A 20,903-nucleotide genomic window follows, 5' to 3' on the forward strand; every position below is an offset into this window, starting at 1 on the left:
ATTATTTATCTTCTAGCATGTAAATTATAGATTGCCATGAATTTTTCATCCTTTTGGTGCCCACTACCTAATTCATGCGAAAAACATAAGTCTGTGTTACAAAAAGAGCGAGCTCCCCAGCTCTGTGTACGAGGAACATCTCCTCTGCCTTTTGACAGACGATAATCTGTCAAAATGAAAAATTAATGGAGGCTCCCTTAATTCATCATCTTCTGCCTCTCTTCTATTAATGGCTTTTTTTTTTTTCCCCTCTATAACTCTGCTTGCAGTGAATAGAGCTGGTGGGTGGGGGGGAGAAGATAAACAGGTCAGCTGACTGCTTCAGCCTGTGCAGGGCACTGTAATTCAGCTGATGGATGGATGACGTGGTATTTATTGAATGCATAGAGGAATCCTGTGGTTTCCAACACAGTCTGGGAGCATGCTGAGATAAAGCTCATACCAAATGTCTCCCCGCTCTCAGCTTGGTCACAAAGGCAATTACTTTGTACAAATGATCATAAAGGAGTTGTGTGAACCAAGTGTGCTGTACTGCACACAGCTCAAGGCATCCATGGAGGAGTCAATAGAAAGAATAATTAGGATTCAGTTTAATTATAAAATGCATGTGAAAACAAATCAATCCCTCTCTCAAATTACCTTTGATTAAATAGTTTATGTTGTTGAACACTCCACTCCTCCCAGGGTCTTAGAGCACAAAAAAAGCATTTGTCCAGTGCAGAAATATGCCATTCTAAATACACTTCTTAATTTTCCTAATCACTGAAATCTAAGATCAGAAAGCTGCACCAAAGGTTTTCTGCTTTTCACAACTCATCTTCTTCTTCATGTCTAATGCTTTAGTATGGTTGTGACAGGATAAAGCCCAGGAAAACCATGCCTCATCACAGCCAGGGCGCTCTGACAGTCACATGACGTGATTGTTAAGGACAGAGAAGCTTTATGGAAATGGATCAGCCTACAAGTGAAATAAATATTTGCTAGGAGGAGCAGAGGGGATTATAATAACAGAAAAGCATTTCCTTTTATAAAGTACATGCAGTGCATATCCATACATGCTTTGATAGAATCATTTTATGCTATGGAAATCCCTACTCAAACATCCATTTTGAACACTACTGTAACATTGTGGGCTAACTCCAGAGCTTTCACAGAAAATAAAACCCCCCCGTGGCCTGACTAGGTCAAGCTGAGTGGTACTTTCAGAATTAATTTCTAAACTAGTAACCTGCAAAGGCCAGAATTAACAACCTCTCACATATTCATTTTAACCTGCAACCAAACAGGACCATTTTCACTGAGAACTATGTTCCTCACAGAGCAGTATAAATATTGCAAACAAATTCATTTATCACAATTGCTAGAATATGATCACAGCACGTCTCCCCAGTGCTGATGAAAGATGCCCACTGAATGCAGGAGAAAGCCTTGACCCACATTTTGCAGCCTGCTCAAACCAAAACTACTTCATTTTGGCAGAACCAGCTTGAAACCAAAGAGTCTTGGCCTGGCATGACAGAGGCCAAGCTGGCAGTCCCTGTCACTGAACCATGCTTACTACAGCTACAGCTGCAAGTCTTCAGCACTAAATACGATGAAACAATATCTCCTTTCCCTGTGATGGGGAAAGTAAAAATGGTACTTTATCAGTTTTTTTAAATAATTCCTTTTTTTTGGTAAAATGTCTTGGTTAAATATGGCAGCTTTTGGAGACCTTTCCCACCTCCCAAAATACAGTCATAAAAACCTCACAAATACTGAAAGAATTCTGATGTCTCCTAATGGAAACAGGACTAATTTGTCAATACCAAACAGCTCTGTAAATTAATTGACTCTGCACATTCAAAAATGGTTGCAAAGCAAGACATCTTCACAAGAGTGGCAGGACAATGGATGCGGTTAAAGAAATCTCTAGGATCAAAGCTCATCAAGACCTGAAAGATGCGCTGTAGCCTCCACAGGTTCCATAGATCACCATCTACTTAATGTCTCATGTTACAGAAACCACCATTAAAAAAAAAAGTCATTGTTACACTTTTCAAGTCTCAAAAAACACCCAACAGCTTTGAAGCTGTAACTTGCTAAAGAGAGCTCTCTCTCACCAAGTGCAGGGAGGTGACATTTTTATTGCTGCTCTCCATGCTGTACTTGGCCTGGAAACCAAACACCTTTCTCCAAAAAAAGCTTACCTGCTATTCAACTGATCTGGTTATTATTTCTTAATAAGGCACTGCCATACAGGTAAGATTGCACCCATGCAGCTCAGCCATTTGCCTTTAAATTCTTGGTGATGGAGGATAACGCAAAGAGGAACAACAGAATCACATTCCTACCTGCCATGGGTCATAAAAGGAGCCCCCAACAACTTCTCTCGTGATCAAGTATTAAATCCTTCAGATACCTAAAAATTATTATGCTGATATGGCTGTTAAGGTCAAGGTTTAAAGTATAATGTGGATCTTAGAAGAAATTCTAGTGATTGATGTAACATATCAGACACTTACCTTGAAAAAGGTATTATTCAGCTGCCTCCACAAGAAGATTAAAAGTGGGGGGAAAAGAAGTTGAAGAACTGGTTAAATGACGAGTGGTTGTTCTCAGTGGTCAATGTTGCAATGAAATTACTGTAAAAAATAGCTACTGATATTGAAACTTGCCTGCAACATCTTCTGATCTCTCTAATACATGTCCTCCAGGCAGCAGTTCTCTCCTCACCTCAGTAACCTTGTTACACCAGCTGGTTTCAAATATTAGTGATTTTCAAAATCATGTCTGAAAGATGTTTTCCGTAAACTCTGCATGTGAAGTTTCTGAAACTTTCTGACAATGAATCAGGCTCTATTTTCATTTGCTTGGAGCTCAGGTTACTTGCACACAAATTGTTCCTTTTTTTCTCTGATGTTGTATCTCATTATTTTCAATGGTTGCAGAGAGCTTGTGACCACCAAGCTTTTAAACAGCATTAAGATAATGACAACATTGAAAAGTGGGCAGGATTTTGAAGAAGACACAAAAGTTAGAGGGATGTGGGATAAACTATACTTTGCTAGAGTCTTAGTTCACTGCTGGTAGCAGCCTGGGGTTTTTCCATAGCCTGTGTTTGGTAACTTATATCAATGTACATCAAAGCTCCACTGCTTTATCAATAGCCCATCTTCTACTTACGACAACAATATTATATATGTTATATAAGCACCTTCATCATCAAGCCCATTACAGAACGCTGACATTGTACAGATGATTTGCCCTAATTCTAGAGAGCTACAGCTCAGAACATTATCACTTCCACTGTGGGACAGAAAAGAATAGACAAGAAGCCATAGAATCTTCACAGTTGATGCTGCTATGGTGTTATCCTGGGCTCAGAATGGTGGTAGGAGAGCCTCATCCCCCTCCTCTGTCACATTCTCACCCACAGAAGCTGGGGAGACAACAGAAACATCTGCTCCTTGTTGCTTTGTTTACTCCTAGACACAACCAACTGAAGCACAAAGCATAACAAAATAAGAATAAATGAGGGAAAAAAAGCTTCAATTCATATAACTGGAAAAATTCAGTTTCAGTTGCATAAATTTAAGTGAATGAGGCACTGAAAATAAGTCCCTAGATAACGTGCTTTCCTACAGAAAATTCACCTTTTCCAGGTACTGGATGGAGTTTGAACGAATGAACTTGAAATTAAGCGGGAGAGGCTGGGGAAAAGCAGGAGATTTGGTATCCATAGGAAACCTGACTCAAGGTTGCATCAGTTTAAGTTTTTGCTGCTCTAACACCACGGCATGACCAGACACATTGTTCCACATTAATATTTAGGGTCCTTTACACTGCTTTTGCTACAACCTGACATAAATGCAGCTCTTAAAGCCCCCTGAGGTCTGTTCCATCCAGGTTACCTTTGTTCATACCTCCCGTGCCCTCACTGGAGTTAACCCTGGTTTACAGAAGTGTCAGTGAGAGCAGGATCAGGCCTTCTCCAGAACCAGAATACAACCATCTTGTGGCCACAAGATGTGTTTATGACTCAGATTAGCTTCATTAAAACACAAACTCATAGAAATAAAAATATGAGGCACCTGATTTTAGAATAAATTGCCTCCATGAAATTATGGTCTTTTCTTCGCACTGCAATATTCACAGGAAATTAATGAGGTTGTCAGATGAATTCTATGAAGATTTATGTGCTGATTAGGTGACATGTCTTAAAACAAAATAAAATAATAAAGAACCTTTTCCATTTAAAAATCAGCACATTTAATTTGAATTAAATCTTTTATCAGATTATTTCTGTTTAGTGGCAAATAGTTCCTTTGTTTAAAAACCCTTCACAAAGACAAAGCCTGAGGAAAACATTTTGTAAAAGTATTCTGAAAGTCAAAGTCATTTTGACAGAAATCAAACCAGAAATAATTTCTCCCTGAAGGAATCCTGCTTTATTTTAATGATGTCTGGATTGTTTCCATTTAAATAGAGTAATGGGAATTTTGTTAAAAAAATTGATTCAAACTGTCCATTTTAACAATGATCTTTCCTGTAAGCTTAGCCAGTAATTCGTCATATACATTTTGTTCAAGTGGAGAAAACAAATATTAAAGGAAAACAATTTGACTAAAAACATCTTCCCTTCATTAAGGAGCTTTATGTTCTAATGTCTGAAAGTGAAAGTCTGCTTTAATGGCTGCTGGGAGCTGGGGATCTCTCTGTCAGACACTTACCAAGGCTTGCTTTCTGGGTAATAGAGGCTATTTATGGGGCTTTTCATGACCTTTCTTCTTGGTACTACCAACAGAGGAATACTGTAGGCATCTCTTTTGCATCCACATATCTGCTTGCTCACGGATTATTGTCTCGATTGTTTTCTTCATTCTGAAGAAAAATGTTGCATGTAATTAAAACAAGATAGCAGCACAGTGCTGTGTGTTCTGTCACACATCTACCCAGTCCCTGCAGTCATTACACACACTAACACACATTACCCTGTGGAGACAGGTAGATCAAAACTAAACTCCTTGCTTTATCGCCCCGTGCAGCACGAAGCCTGTCCCACATTCTGGAAGGTACTTCTTCAGTAAGAAAAGTGCTTCCTGGATTTTAATAGTACAAGACAGACCTTTTTTTAAAAGAAAAAAACAGCCCCACCCTGTAATTGTTTACCCAAATTGCACAGTCTTCCCGAGTTAAATTGAAAGCCTATTTACTTAAAGTAATCCATTTAATTTTGCTTTGTGAGAACCAGACATACTCTGATCCAGAACTTAGTTCCAGAAACCCCCTCCACATAAACACTTGATCCTTGAAAATTCCTTGTCTTAGCTTTAAACAGAGCCACTTTGGATGCAACAGCAGAATAACAAAAAAAAAAAAAAAAATTTGTTAATTTTGGGGGTTTTTAACCCAGCAGCAGTAAACTTCTAAAACCTGTCCTTCAGCTATATAGACATATGCTCTGGTGCCAGCTTCCAGACTCCCAAAGAGTCAAATTCCTGCATGTCAAACCAGCACCAGTGAGCTCAACTTTTTAACAGTATTCTCAGCATGATTTCCTTTTAAAAAAAAAGGATTTGTACAATGATGTGCAGTGATTTACAAAATAATTGCTTTTGGTTTTCAAGTTTAAGAAGAAAACGGATATAGTGTGTTCCACTCCAAATCTGCTGGTATCACAGAGTAGATAGTAGATTTGAGTAGAAAAACTTACACATTGCTACTCTGTCACAATTGCTGTTAATTGATAACTAGACTGCCCTTTGTCTAATGACAATAAATTTGGGCTGAACTGGGCCCAGACGCCTGAGGCCATGCTAGAAATGAGCCAGGGGTTCACCATATGTCAGCACCAAGCTCCTGGATTTGGAGAAGGTGTTTTTGCTTAATAGTGCAACAAAAGGCTGGGAAAAAAATTCCTCTAAAGCAGCATGAGTGAGTATAATCTCCACTAAAGTAAAACCTGGTTATGTAAACCATCAGAGTTGAGCAGCACTGGGGATAATTGCCACTATGTCCTACTGCCTAGGTTTCCCCTATGGTTCCAATTTGATACAAAAGTTGAGACCTATATGAGGTTCTGAGAAATAAATAATTCAGAAGGTTATTAAGGTTGTACAGTCCAGTACTGTGGAGGCACCAGGTAGCTGGTTCCTTTTCCAACCTGAGCGAGGTTGTTTGTGTATCCATCTGTAATGAGAAAATAGTCCTGAGTTTCAAGAAATAACTGATCACAGCATTCTATCAAGCGAGAAGGACTCCTCAAGCTGGAGTCTCAGAGACCTGGGTACATAGCACAGACTTCTACCTCTGGCTGTGATGAGACGTCTGGCAACAATAAGCAGACTGTTATCATCACAAGGGATCAAGTGCTCCAAGTGGGGGGGGTTTCACTGTCTCCCTGTGCTCTGGGTCAGTGCTTAACACCATAATCGTCTCTGCATTTGCTTCCTCCAGCTGCCAGGCTAAGTCCTGTGCAGTCCCTGCAGTCTGGTGGTGCAGCAGGCTCAACACAGACACTTTCTGGACTGAATCCAGAGAGCTTTTATTTTATTTTCGACATTAGAATAACCAGATGAGCATGGTTAGGCTTAACACCACTGCAAGTGCTTGTCTGTATATCCCTACCTTGTCCTCTCCAGAGCCCTCTGCAAGTTGATGCCAAGAGATTTCACCCCAGCTAAAGGTGCTACTGCCACTTGCTTGCAGAGTGTTGGTCAGGTGGGTCAGAGGTGTAGCAGCCAAATATAAGCGGGCTGGACATTTCTCAAGTAACTCTAAATTTTATTTTTCTACATATGTAAATAAAATATCAACTGCTGATTTACACGATATGACACTCCTGGCTCCCAGTTTAAGACCCAGAGCAAACCCTGGCAATCACACACAGCTCAGGGCCACCTGGAAGCCTGGCAATAGCACATAGGAGCCCCCTGGGCAATGCTGAATAAACCACAGTCCTCACCCCCAGCAGAACTGTTGGCTGGAGCAAAGAAGGAACAGTTCTGGCCCTGTGGATACGTCCTAGGCAGACAGAAAGCAGACATGGATGACTGTGACCTCCTCGAGCTGCCCTTGCAAATCAAAGGGATATTAGGTGGCCATGGCCCTGCACAGTCCCCCAAAGGCCAAGAGCAGGAGCTCCCTGGGTTCCTGTGACTGTCCCAAGCACAGCCACAGAGCATGGTCAGGCCGAGGCTGTTTGGAAACTTGTCTTGGATTTTCAAGGAGCTGAAGAAGACTGATCTCTGATGTTAGAGCAAATTGCTCTCCCAATTTTTAAACAAAGAGAAGACAAACCTTTCTAATTAAATCATATAAATATTTTGTTTATCATGAGGAAAAGCTAATCTCGTCCTTTCCTCAGATTTCTGTACTCTTGGATGCAGATTAATTATTTTTCCTGAAAGTTCTCTAAAATATTTAGCCTGAAGCAAATATTTGCATAAAAACTTTTAGTTTGAATAATTAAAACTTGGCAAGTGAAAATGCCAAATGCTGGACTACCTTAAAAGTAAGCAGTGTTACCAACTCCATCTGCAACAGACACTTGCATAACATTTTATGAAACCCTTTAGGGCAGGAAAAATTGCACTTTCTCTGCTGACATAATAATAATTTTGTATATGAAAGTGCTACAAATCTACTATGTTAGAGATGTCACTGGTAAAAAGCAAACAAGGACCAGAAAAGATCATAGCTCTACTTCCCAAACATCATGATATAGCTGCTGCACAAAATCTGTGTGTAAAATGCCTCTGAGAAAAGCAGAAGAGCAGCCTGGTTTTCAGACAGCAGTCTCCAAAATAGAGGCATGTTTTCTCACTTTTATTAAAAAAAAAAAATAGCAAAACCAATTTTGAATGAAAAGTCTTTAAGTTAAAGACTTTTTTTTATTTGAGCACTGATTCTATTAAATGTGGATGTGTCTTGATTTCTAAGTGAACAATTAAATGTTATATGTGTAAGATGGATCAGAATGGTATATATACAGACAGCACTTAATACATCAGGGCATGTTACAACAGATTGCCTAAGTTTATTATTTAAAGAACTGTAAGCCACTGACTAATCATTTATTAAGTTATATGGGAATAACTAACTCATAGGCAATGTATAAAGGTATTCTTCCTACCACCTGCAACCAAACATTTGCTGGATGAAATGAGTCGAATGCCCCCCCACAAAACAACCAAAACAAAAAAGAAGCTGTACAGAAAGACAGAATAAAGGAAAGGTTTTATAACCCAGCCCTCTCCCCAGAATTATAGGTTCTCTTTAAAGATGGGTTAGATAAATATCTTTCATGAAAAGCTTAAATGTCTTGCTGATCCTGCCCTAGGATAGGGGAGGATTAGCCAACCCCCTTGAGGTTGCCTTTCATCAGAACTGTCTATAACGCTATGTTTGTAAAATGTTAGGGATTATCTTGGCAATAAGACTGTCTCCTGTTAGAACAAGACCTTAAAGAGATGAATTAATGACTCTGACTAATTGGATAATGCAGCAAAGGATGGGTCATGTGCTGGATCGAGGTTGAGCCCTGGTCCTGTTTGGGCTGAGCAAGCTGGCACAGCCCTGCACTACAGCTGGCTCGTGGCTGCACAGACTGAAAAGTTGTGGCCAGCAGCTGTGGTGTTTGGAAGCTCTATCCTCCAAAGGTCATTTCCTAACATGATAAATGGTGCAGCGAGGATGGGCCCTGCCTGCTGCCTGGTGCACGGAGCTCTGTTCAGAGATAAGCGCGGCGAATTCCTGCACGTGTGGGTTGGAAATATCAGCTGGCTGTTTGATGTGCTGTGACAGTGTGGGAGGTGACCTTTCCCCTTGCTTGCTCTTCTCATCATCTGCCCATTGATACAGCAGCATCCGAGTGCAGACTGAGAAGGAAGCAGCACTTGTACCGTGTGAGAGCAGCTGCTGCAGGAGCGAGCTGTGCTGGAGGGTGCCCGGCTGCTCCTTCACTGGCCACTGGCCACAAGGATGCCTAAGCAGCCACAGCAAGAGCTCTGTTTTGTTGTCATTCCTTAGGACAGGTGCGTGTTTTAAGCAGGGACCCGAGGGGTCCTCAGGCCTGACCTGGCCCCGGTGAGAGCAGCAGCCTGGCTGCACCCCAGGATATTCCCCAGCTCACGTGGGGACAGGGCCATGCCCCTCTCAGGCTGCCTTTCACCAAGGGTGCAATTAGCACCCAAATGACTGCAGGGTAGACTCTCATGCTACTCTCATCCTTTCAAAGGCTCAGTGCAAAACTCCCTTTTCTCTCGTCAAGTCCCAGCCCAACCAGCCTAAGAAGAGCCTGGCCTTGAGCATCCTTGAACAATTCAATATATTTCCCAGTTAGTCACAGACAACACCATGGTTCTTAACTCATCACCTCAAGGTCCTTTCCAGAGCGAGGCAGTCTTTTTTTGCAAAGATATCCATTAATATTTGACAGACTGAGCCTTATAGCAAATGTGCTGGATGGACCTCAGCAGGTGATCAAAGTGCTCTCTCCCAGCGCAGGCTCTGCTGGCCTTACAAACACTTAGGGAAGGACCCCAAATCTTTGCTTCTGTGCCATTATTTCTTCTGTTTTCAATAAACCAGGGCCTCAGTGGGGCTTTTTACTTCTTACAGGCACTTGATTGCATTTAGCCTTTTACCGCTTTAGTGAACTAATTTTCAATCAACTTAAAAATTAATTCCAAGTGCAGGGTCCATAATTAAAAAGTAACAGTTAATCCTTTGTGACAATCTGAGTCCAAAATTATGCTTCTAAATTATTTGGACAATCATTTAGGGGGAAAAAAATCTCTTTCCCAAGTCTGATTACATCAATGCTCTAAAGAAACATTTCTTCCTTAGGTCTGATTTCCCTGGTGGTTATGATATAAACCCTGAACTTCTTAAATGTCACTTAATTTATATGATTTTTCTGTTTACCCTTTTAAAATGACAAGTTGTTCTCTAGTATTTATGTCTGTTTGAAAATTAGATATCATGGGCAACCCAGTGCTGCAGCTGCATTTCTGTTAGCTTAAGCTTAGTAAGCACTTACCATAAAAAGAGAAAATAAAAATATGCCTACTCTTACTTTTTCAGTCTTTCCTTTTTTTGCTACAATGTCCACCAATTTTAAACAAACTACTTATTTAACTTCTTACAGTTTGATTCTTAACAGGGTAAGAAATTTAAACTGGTTATTACTTTGCCTTTGGTGAGCGATCGAAGGAGTTATGGGCCTGTTTTTAACTCTCCATTGCTGACAAGGGTTAATTAATTTCACTCCAGCATATGGTCCCCACTGAACTTTCCTCCTGTGGCATCACCTTGCAGCAGGCAGTGGCTTGCAAACATTATAATCTTTTCAGAAGACCTTTTGACAGTAATGAAATTAAATTGACCTCTGTTGCATCTGGTCTCTGAATTAAGATGGCAAGATTTGTAGGCATCAACTTTGACTGGAGAAGCATAGCCCAACTCCCCAAATCATGCTGAATTTAAAACAATCTCTTTGCCATAATAATTTCACAGTCTTTGCAAAAGGCCATCCTTCTTAACACAGGAAAGGCAAAACAACTTTATCATACTAAGCAGGCACATATGAAATACCTCTGTCTTTATAACCTGTGCTTGTAGTTATTTAATATCAGTGAAAAGAACGTGAGTTAATCTTGAAATTAACTTATATGGCAAAATATTTATGGAGAATTGTAGAGAATGCCCACATTCTAGTTGAGTCGGGGAAGATACATCAGCCAGGAAGAGAATTTATTACAATAAAATGTAAAAAGATCTTGTTATTCTTACCCAAGGAGACGAGTCTTGTGTTACTGCACTGTCTGTATGCCTCTAACAATTTCTGAGTCTAAGTTTATTTCTAAGTTTATGGCATGGGGAAGATCTCTGGGATGGACATTCCCAAAGATTTGGTAAAGAAGGGACTAAACGTAGTGACAGGAAGATCATGCATGTGGTTTTTTCTCTGGTCAGTGATCACTACTATCAGATCTCAGACTAAAAGAAAATAGGTTCTTCTCATCTCTCCCTGCAATTTAAGAAACAGAAATTCCCACCAGTGTCAACCACTTAATTCTACCTGATTACCTGCTATATTAATATGATGATTTGTTCATTTGAACCCATTGATCTGTTGATTCAGTTTTAATTGCAACCTTGATTTGATCACTGTGTTGCTCCATTCTTAATTACCTCAGAGATACTACCTAAGATTGGCTCAGTTATATGCTGTTTTAATTTCATAGCTCCTTGCTCATTCTAAGTTTTCAGTCCTGAAGTGGGACACCAGGCTGCAATGCAGCTCATGAACACAAAGAACTATTTGTAAGCCACTGGTGATACTTCCAAATGAGCAGCCAAGTCATTCCCACAACTCTCGAAACCATTGGAAGCCCCTTCTATTTAATTTCTAAATAGGGAGCCTAAAAGACCTGTCTGAACCTCACTGTCTTTGGGAATGTATTTGCAAGTTAGATTTCCACTTTAGGATTCAAAGGTGATCTGAATTTTAGGCAGAGATTTCTGAGTTCCATAAGCAGCAACCCAAGATTATTCTTCCCTGAAAAGTAATAAATAAATAAATAATTTACTTGATATAATTTTTTACTCATACTGAATTCTTACATAACCCTCCCTTAAGACAAAATTAAAATTTCTACTGGAACATGAAGAAAAAGGAAATGAAGTTTGATAGAGGCCACTTGTTGAATAAAAACCTTAAGGTCCCTTTTTTTTGTGTAGATGCATATGAAGAGCTAAACCCCCCAAAGGGCCTTACAGGAGACATAATTAAATTTCATTGTCTCAAAGCCCAGGGCAGAAAGAAATTGAACCAAGGGTAAGAAAAGAAAGGTCAGAGATAAAACGTTGCGTGAAATGTCACACGCTACGCAGGAATGGCATGGCTATGTATTTGCTGGTTTTGTGAAAAGGCATAAATGCTCATTTTTCACCTGTTGAACATAAGGGGAAGGAGGAGTATAGTGCAGAATAAAGCAATAGGACCAAGGGGCCTCTGAGAGATCAAGATGACATCCAGTGTGCCTTATCACCTGACATATCTAAAAACCAGTAGCTAGTACTGAGGTAAAACTTGAGGAGTTTGAGACTTGCCACCCTCCATGAACATCAAGCTATTTTGGGAACCACCAAGGAAGAAACTCTTACAAATTTTAAGGCAAGAGCTTCAGCACAGTTACTTATTCATGCAGCTGTGGGAGGTCCAGGCAACACACACCTCCTTTTGCATTTCCTTCTGTGAGTAAGTCAATGCCCTGGGCTGCTGGAAAACCAAAGCAACTGGAGTATCAGAAGCAGTATGCTGACATGTATGTATCCGTGTGGTGGAAAAATGGAATAAACCAAAATTTATTTGCTTCAATAAAATTAACTGTGTGATTTTGCCTTGGTCATATCACCAGAATTTCCTTAATTTTCCATATTTTTGCCAGTAAACTTTTGTGTGATGTTTCACTTCTTGAGACTATCTGGTGGGGATTTCTCTGTGCTAAAACAGAGTAAGGGAACCCCAAGATTAACCCCTTTAGTTAAGGATCTGGGGTGTAACAAGGGTCCAGGGCCATTATTCAGTTACAGGAGGCGAGGGTGAGATCTGAGCTGCTGGCAGCTTATACAGGGGCTTAACACAACGTTTCTCAGCCTTCCTCTGTGGGAGTTGCTTTTGTCTGTTCTGAGATATGCTGTGCTGCAGGAGGCTGAACTCTGTTCCCCCTGAGCAAGGCAGCACCAATCCTGCTTCCTGCTGGATCCTGCAGCAGTGGGATGTGCCCTGGGCTGCCCTCAGCTCACAGAGCAGCCCCCATGTGCACTGGAGATGCTCAGGCTCTTCAAAAGACACAAAAACTGCCCCCAAATTTCCTCTGCCAGGTCTGTCTCTTGCTCTGTTTGTACCTGTCTGGCATAATGGGGTCTCCAGGCACTGCACTGCTAATAATAACTTCAAAGTACCTTTTTAAAGTTTAAGAGTTGAGCTTGAAAACAACTCCTACACATGACATCTTTTAAAGATAGCAGTCAGTGGACTAGAGAATATTGACAATTGCAGTACTAGGATAAGTAAACAAGTCTCTGTGGATTTGATAGCCCAATAAATATCCATTATTGCTTGTTGCCAGGCTATGTGCCTGAAAATGAAAATGAGGATAGAACAGTTCTTAATGGCTGATAGCAAAAATAATCGAGTCTTATCTAAATCAAACTTTATTGGCCTGGATGAATTATTTTTGGCCTCCTGTAATCAAAGCTGAAAATTCACCTGTCAGGCACAGTATGGTAAAACTCATTAGAGCCTCACCATGTGCTGTTATGAAATTGCTCCATATGGCAGTGCATGATTGTTTATTTACTAGATTCAAATATAGGCAGGTTTCAGAAATAGAAAAAAATAAATTATTATTTTCAAATTCCTTCAAGGCAAAAGTGTATATGCTGAAGTTCCAGACTTTGGTGATGGAAATATTTCACTTGTAGAAGGAATTTTGCCTTGTACTGCAGTGAAGCTATTGATCAGGCAATTGGCAATCCTCAAGTGTGAGGACTCATTAAAGCAAAGGTATATGAATCATTTTTTAATGACATCTCTTTGCTTTCAGCAGCTTAGCATGTGTCCTGGTTTCAATGGATGCACTGTAATTTAGGCAAGCTGTCTACAGACTTCAGCCATTACTCTTACCATATGTTTTCTTCAAAAATTACCATGCACTGGGGCCTGCTCGCTGCAGTCGTGGAGTGAGGTGCACTTTCTCTGCTGTATCAGCACGTTAACACTACTTGAAAAAACAAGAGTAATGTGCTTATAAAAAGAAATTCCCAATTAGCAAGTTTACTGCATGTGTGTTAACTTGGATTAAATACATTCCAATTATGGGCAGCTCATTATTAAAACTACAGCCAGCTGTTTGCCAGAAATGTGAGATCTGGTAAACAAGTCTTTCCCTATTTCCCTGCAAAAGATCCCAGGTTATTTCCCCTTCTCATTGGTTCCCAAACAAGTACAACACTGCAGTACAAAACTGCAGCTCTGCCATCCCATGTATGCATTTTGAAGCAGGAAAACGCCAGGAAGTTTGATGTGTTGGTTAAAATACAAGTAAAGTCAGATTTTAAAGGCCAGAAGAGCTTTCAGGCTCATGCACAATTTGGGAAACAGGCTGTTAGCAGCTTCCCTTACCAAGAACACTGGGAAAAAAATTTGTATTGAAACAAGGAGGATGCCGTTCTTCTAGTTCCGTTTGTTTTGATGGCCTCAGGTCAAGTGACTCAAATGCATCTCTTGGCTTTACTGTGCTAAACTGTTAGACCATTCAGGTGTTTCTGGGACCTTTCAGAGTGGGCCCAAATTACAGAGAAATGTGTGCATTTATCCTAAAGCTTAAGTATTTAATGTTTTAATGAGTGAATACAAAACCAAGCAGAAAGGGTACAAGTTATGTTTCCTGTTACATCCTTAACTTCATTGCATCACCTAAAAAACATCTACTTAAAAATACAAGCCACATTTTCCACTTAATCCATGATCCAGTTATTTCAATGGAAGTTAGTTACTGAAGTAGGATTTAAATGCTTCTGGACTGCAAAATATCCTTGGAAGTTTCAAAATGTGACTGGTGTAGAATGAGAGGATTTTTGTTCAACACCTTGTTTTCAGGCATACATTTTTGGGAGAATGGTGTTATGCCAGGAGGCCACCAGTAGCACTTGTACTGCTGTATTTACAGGAAAACAGGGATACAGCTCTCAGAGAGCACCACCAGCGTGAGGGGGGGGTGGAATCTGTTAAATTTGACTTTTGTTCCAGCATCATTCAGATGAATGACAACATCCAGAGTCTGTTCCCTGCTGCTGACACAGAGGAAGCAGAAAACCAAGGACCCTCTCTCACTGTGTAGATGGAGGAGCTGGTGGCTGCAGGGAAACAGCTTAAAACCCCCATATCACAAACAGCAGCCAACAACACTTGCTTTTGATGTCTGTGCTCACCCAAAGTCCAGATAAATCCAAACTTTAGTTTCTAGAAAGACATTTATTCCTCAGCCCTATGCCTGCAAAAACAGCCCAGCCAGGGCTGCGTGAAACTGAGCTGTGCCAAGAAACTGCTGCTGTCTGCTCACAGGACTTTTAGGTCTGTGATATTTCAATTATATTTGTACAGTGCCAAAATCTAACAAAAGAAAGGGAGTAGATGCAATTAAATTTTAAAAAAAAGGAAGATAAAGGTTGCTCATACAGCATATTTCATTCAGATACTGCTTTAAAGCAGACTCAGTGACAGAGGACGCACATGGCCAGCTCAGGTGGAGGCCTCAGTGTAGTGCTCAGGTGACCTGCAACCATCACACCAGTCCAGAAGTGTCAGAAAAAAGCAGGAAGATTCTCCTTCATTATTTAAACACAGAAAAAAATTAAGATTGTATTCCTGGGTCCCACCCTTAGCATCTCATAGTTGCTCTGTGTGGCTTCCTTGTCCCTACCCTTGAACTGAGAGTAGTATTTAAAGAGGAATTAAGCATGTCAAAGAAGCATGTAGAAGGTGGACGGACCTCTGTACTGAAATTTTAGGACACAGATAAGCATGGGAGTTTTAAATCTTACACAAGGAGGAAGAAACATCAGTTGTCCCCAGGTGTTATCTTGGTCTGAGAAAAACACTCTTATTTCCAACGGTGTCTGGGTTAAACAGCACGTGGGTAAGACAGATGCAGAATCTCTCTTGAATTATGGAATATCAGTTCCTAGTGTTACTTGAACAAAATCCCCACAGGTAACCAACATTTTCCCAACCCAACAAAAAAACCAATCCAAGCTAGCAATAACTGAAACAGGAGACCCATCTGAAGGACACCTCTATGACTTGGATGAATCTCTCTGTATTTTTAAGCAAAATACACTTTTCAAAGCCGGTAGAAAGAGGATAATTAAGGACCACAAAGAAATATCACTCACAAAATCATAGTATTTGGGGGCTTATAAAAGAGGAGAAAAATACTTGTATCAAATATGGACCAAGGAGAGAGCACTGGAGGGTTAGGGAAAAGACAATCCCACGGTAGGCTGTCACACGCTTTCACACTGTCATTAGGAAATTCTGTTTAGTAGACAAAGAGTTTTCTGGCTCAAGGGATATTGCTATAAAGGTTTTCAGCATTGTTTGTGCATAATCTACGTATAACATTCAACTTGGGAATGAGATATGATGTAGAAAATTGCCTTTTGCAGTCCTTGAAGTCAATAACTTAGCTCTGCAACCTTAATTTATAAGGGAAAAAGGAAGGTAGTTGGAACATGAATTTGGATCACCGTCAGATTTGGGAATGAAAGTAATTAATGCTTCTGTGAAACTCCCCTGATAGTTATTTTTGGATTCAAAATCTTTAAAGAAAAGTTTTAATTTAGGGGCAGAAGCTCATTATATTCTCAAAAGAATCCTGCTGTACTAAATCATTCTGTCTCCAATTCATAGCCCCACATTCCCTCTGTACGTACAGCTCCTTCAATGATAAAGCAGCAAATTATTTCCCACCTGAACTACTGAAACTTTGGCTCTCTGAGTTGTTCCAAATTGAGGCTGCTTGCCCTCATAATCCAGGCCCTTACTATTACCATGGAATTATGCAGACCAAAGATTTTCTTTTCACTTTATGTCAATATTTTCTGCTGGCTGTCACACCCCCATCTTTTGAATTTCCTCACACCTTTCCAAGCAACTACCTTGGAAAGAATCTGCTCTACAGCTCTCCTTAACTCCCCAAACCACTGCTAACTGTTGTTTCCTTCTGTAGTACTCCCAAGACATCATGGGGTTGTCAAAAAACTACTGAGGTGACGACTTCATGTGATTGACAGCCGTGAATTTCACCTCTCTGCTTTCTCCAGCTCCCCTCTTCATCAGTTTGTAATTTTATCTGACATTTTTCAGTTGTGGATTGTATGTTGCTGCAGACTGTGAAATGTTCAGGCCATATTCGGTGATATTGTGATATATTAGTAATAAAGGACAATGGAATTGTACTCCTGGGGAAGGGAGAGTGAAGGACTTCAGTGACCTTTAGGCTGTGGGTTTATTTTTTTATTTTAACCTGTTCTTTAACGCCTTTTGTGACTAAGTCCCTGGTGGTACCAACCAGGCAGAAATTAATATTTAATCCTACTCCAAATTCCTGAATCCTTCAGCTCTGTGAGTTCTGTAGGAGTCTTCATTTGCACTTGGAGCTACCGTTCTAGGGATCAGCACAGGTTCTGCTAAAGCCAATGGAAAGGTTCTGGTTGGCTACAAGTGGCACTGAAACAGGGGTTCGGGCAACTAAACAGAGCAGTGAGTTTAGGAAAGGTTTCATCTATTTACTTATTCCCCCTTATACAAAAATCACCTTTAATCTTTGGTTATTTACATTCTCCAAAGCAAGTACTTATGACAGACAGCTGCAAACAAAACCCAAAGGTTTTGGAGCTGAAAAGCAAGCAGCTGTGCTCTGCCACTTCTATTGGCATGGGGACGCATTTTCAGATTCTCAGTCAAGCCTACAAGTGCTGTTCAAGGTTCACACAGGGATAACTGCATTTTGAAAACTTCCAAAAGGCCAGCACAAACACTGGGGCCTTATCCTTGCTTTTAAGCCAAGGGGACTATTTATGTGAACAAATTTAAGCACTGAGCAAGCTTTCACAGGTTTGTGCACTGATATTATAATCACACACGTGTGCAGAATTGTTAATTGTCCTAATTCCTTGGCTATTTCAGTAAGAATAATGAAAGGAAAATCATATGCATACTTCAGTATTAGCTTAGTCTCTCTCCTGCTGCCACTGATAGCTCTTTCGAATTACAAATGGTAGCCAGTGTTTGCTGAGAAGGATGGCCACACCATTCTCATTGTTAGCCCTTGAAGAATGTATTACTACAAAAAAATCCTGTCTGTAAGATTTGGGTTTTGAAAAATGTCTCTCTTGGAGAAGTGCCACTAAGCATTTAATTTTTTTTTTTAGCAAGATTTTCCACCCCTGTTTTAATAGGCTGTTATAGCCTTTAACATACCATGAAATTAAATGCCTCCATTGGGGATCCATAACTTATCATAACAATAGTATTTCTAGCACTTGTTAGAACTTTGAGGAAAGTTGGAAGGTGGTATAATAATAAGTGTAGCATTTTAAAGGACTACAGAATTGTCACTATACATTACTGAGCTCCCATAGTTAACCCATGAATTAAAAGCATATAAAAGTGATAATAGCTGGGTTTCTAAAGAAATGACTGATACTTGGTGAGATTATCACTTTGCTGGAATTAACCTGTGATCCACTGGGAACCATAAACCCCACAAAATATGTGGAAGCACATTAATTTGATAACTGACCCTGCTTGAAGCAGAAGGTTGCACTAGCTGACCTCCTGAGGTTCCTTCCAACCCAAATTGTCCTATGATTCTAATCACTTCTACTAATTTTTGCTAGGTACCTGTAATGATACATATATTAGGTATGTAGCAAGAACAGATCACTTTCTTCTTGCTTGCATAATATTACAGAATCTCCAGAGTAAAATTAATTAAAATCTGAAGGCCAAATTATGCCAAATGTAAATGGCCTTTTAAATAAGGGGAGCTGGTATGTACACCCCTCTCTGGCACTGAAGAGATGTACATGGTCTAATTTATAGAGGTGCCAAGCATTTACAGTCTCCAATCAAATTTCTTTTCTTTCAAGAAAGGAGGGACATTCTCCAACCAAGCAATCTGCATGTCCTAAGAAAGGAAAACTTTAAGAGTACTCACAGCTCTGTGTGCTTCAGTATCTTGCCCAGAGCCAAAGCTTGACTCAGTGTTCAATCCTTCAAGGCTCCAGCAAATAAATGCTCAACGTGGAATCATTTAGGTTGGAAAAAAGCTCCAAGACCATCAAGTCCAACATTTAACCCAGCACTGCCAAGTCCACCACTAATCCACATCCCAATTGCCACATCTACACATCTTTTAAATCCCTCCAGGGATGGTGACTCCACCAATTCTCCAGGCAGGCTGTTCCAATGCTTGACAACATTTTCATGAGTCACTTCCCATCTTTGCCATGCTGGTTTATTCTGAATCACCTCAAACCCTCCTTGAGCTGTGTACACTTCTGTATTGACTGATTGTTAGTTTAAAAGGTCTTAAAGAAGGGGCTGTCACTGACTGTATTTGAACAGCTTTCTAGTTTTCACCACTGTGGCCATTCTGGACTGTTTGTTTTTACCACAGGAGAATTTTACAACTCCTTTTGAGAGAGTTAGGAGGATATCTACACCTCCTCAATGAAAGCGAGAGACACATTGCAAAAAAACCATTTTCACAATGACCAGAATTTGACAGAGACAAAATCTGCCAAGCTCTAAATTTAAGTAAGGCACTTGCAGGCTTGAGATTACTTAAAAAAGCAAAATCATGGACAGTGATTATTTAGTTAGCTTTTGAAAGGTAACAGAACCATCGCATAGGGAACTTCCACCAGCCTTTAAGTATCCTAGAGGGAACAGGATTTATTTTGACACAAATCTCAAAATAAAAAAGAATAATTGATGGTAGCCACAAGAGAGGTCAAAAATCTTCCTAGAGAGTCTAGGGCTCTATTTTTACTAGAGGGAAAACCGAATGCTCATTAATTAACATTGCCAAAGATCTTTAAACACTACTGGAAAGACACATTCATTTTCTTGATCTGAATTATAAAGCTAGGTTCAAAAGAATTTTTCTGTAGTGGTGGAAATTTGGATTAGCACCAGTGAGTTAATCTGAGCCTGTCCACATTGGAACACTGGAACCCTGGACATACAGAGAGTTTGAGACTACACCTCAAAAAATGTTAGTTTAAGGTATGGGAACTCCTTCCATTGATGGCTGAAGAGGCAAGAACAGGAAATCACATCTGAAATATTTACACAGTCAACTGTGGCTGAAACCTTGTTTGGTATCACACTAGAGCAGCATGAGAAGGGTGAAAAAAAATCACGAATTCCACCACACACAGACCCCCCTCCAACATAATGCCTGAAGTTTTCAGGCCATCTAAGAATTTGTCCATCACCAGGCACAACTGATGGCTCCACAAAATGATAGCTAGTACTTGTCAGGATGAAAAATAAGAAAGGAGTAATAATGAAATATTAATGCACACCCGGTTTAATTAAATGACAATATCATTTTCTTGTAATCCCTCTCTAACTCTGCTGGAAGAGTACAGTGTTGACATGATAATTTTATAAACTTCCTTGACAGTTCACGTTAAACCATCCTTCATCACCATAGATTGATAATTGGCACTTACAAAGGAAATGAAATGTCTGAAAAAGTCATTAAACATGCCAAATATCTGAGGAGACCCAGTGCAATGGCAAAGCTATCTAAATCACTGTGTAAGCAGCTAAAGAGCTGCTTTCCTTTATAAACTCGCTGAAAAAAGAAAAAAGTCATGACTTCCTATTATATTTTTAATGCAATGGAAGTGAAACCGTTACTTTGAGACAGATTCAAGTCTTACTTCCATCAGGTGATTTTGGCAGCAATTTCAATTAAGTCAATAAAGTTATAGTATTTGGCTTTAGATCTTCTCTCCCCTCCTTTCACCTTCCTCCAGGAAGTAGAAAAAGGAGATAAACCCTTCTTTCTGCAACTCTTCCCTTAATAATCTATTACAACAGAATCTTGTCAGAAAGCCTTATTTGGATATTTCCAAGTGATCTATTTCACTGTACTGGTCATTTCATCCCTCGCAGTCTATGCAGACCCACTCAATAAACTGCAGACACCCTTCCCTTTAGTGTACTTTGGGATTTAAATTCCTCCTGGCTGCTCTATCTGTGCAGTTTAAACTGCTTGAAAAAGCAAGAACATTGTTTAATTGCAGAAAGTTGGTAAATATCTGAGCAA

General features: G+C 40.0%; 1 long non-coding RNA gene across 1 annotated transcript in view; it reads right to left on the reverse strand.

The window, feature by feature from the left end:
• Nucleotides 1–20,903, reverse strand: part of LOC116452109 — a 97,176-nt gene that overhangs the window by 75,520 nt on the left and 753 nt on the right. The window contains exon 2 of the long non-coding RNA XR_004243403.1: nt 4,713–4,863. This is a non-coding gene — a long non-coding RNA (uncharacterized LOC116452109). The remainder of the gene's footprint in view (nt 1–4,712; nt 4,864–20,903) is intronic.

Source organism: Corvus moneduloides, chromosome 16, assembly GCF_009650955.1.
Source record: "Corvus moneduloides isolate bCorMon1 chromosome 16, bCorMon1.pri, whole genome shotgun sequence".
Classification (NCBI taxonomy): domain Eukaryota; kingdom Metazoa; phylum Chordata; class Aves; order Passeriformes; family Corvidae; genus Corvus; species Corvus moneduloides.